Here is a 1,212-nt window from a genome sequence, read left to right as displayed (position 1 = left end):
TCCACCAGGAATGAGTTTTCATGCAAAAACTGTCTATTTCAACTTAATTCGTCCATCCAAAACGAACTTTGTACTTTGCTATGAAGTTCCACCAGGAATGAGTTTTTATGCAAAAACTGTCTATTTCAACTAACTTTGTCCATCTAAAACGAACTTTGTACTTTGCTATGAAGTTCCACCAGGAATGAGTTTTCATGCAAAAACTGTCTATTTCAACTTAATTCGTCCATCCAAAACGAACTTTGTACTTTGCTATGAAGTTCCACCAGGAATGAGTTTTCATACAAAAACTGTCTATTTCAACTTAATTCGTCCATCCAAACCGAACTTTGTACTTTGCTATGAAGTTCCACCAGGAATGAGTTTTCATGCAAAAACTGTCTATTTCAACTAACTTTGTCCATCCAAAACGAACTTTGTACTTTGCTATGAAGTTCCACCAGGAATGAGTTTTCATACAAAAACTGTCTATTTCAACTTAATTCGTCCATCCAAAACGAACTTTGTACTTTGCTATGAAGTTCCACCAGGAATGAGTTTTTATGCAAAAACTGTCTATTTCAACTTAATTCGTCCATCCAAAACGAACTTTGTACTTTGCTATGAAGTTCCACCAGGAATGAGTTTTTATGCAAAAACTGTCTATTTCAACTAACTTTGTCCATCTAAAACGAACTTTGTACTTTGCTATGAAGTTCCACCAGGAATGAGTTTTCATGCAAAAACTGTCTATTTCAACTTAATTCATCCATCTGATTCGAACTCTGTACTTTGCTATGAAGTTCCACCAGGAATGAGTTTTCATACAAAAACTGTCTATTTCAACTTAATTCGTCCATCCAAAACGAACTTTGTACTTTGCTATGAAGTTCCACCAGGAATGAGTTTTCATACAAAAACTGTCTATTTCAACTAACTTTGTCCATCTAAAACGAACTTTGTACTTTGCTATGAAGTTCTACCAGGAATGAGTTTTCATGCAAAAACTGTCTATTTCAACTAAATTGATCCATCCAAAACGAACTTTGTACTTTGCTATGAAGTTCCACCAGGAATGAGTTTTTATGCAAAAACTGTCTATTTCAACTTAATTCGTCCATCTGATTCGAACTTTGTACTTTGCTATGAAGTTCTACCAGGAATGAGTTTTTATGCAAAAACTGTCTATTTCAACTAACTTTGTCCATCTAAAACGAACTTTGTACTTTGCTA

This window comes from Anopheles moucheti, unplaced genomic scaffold (assembly GCF_943734755.1).
Source record: "Anopheles moucheti unplaced genomic scaffold, idAnoMoucSN_F20_07 putative_Y_42, whole genome shotgun sequence".
Taxonomy (NCBI): domain Eukaryota; kingdom Metazoa; phylum Arthropoda; class Insecta; order Diptera; family Culicidae; genus Anopheles; species Anopheles moucheti.
Note: the sequence above shows the minus strand (reverse complement) of the source record.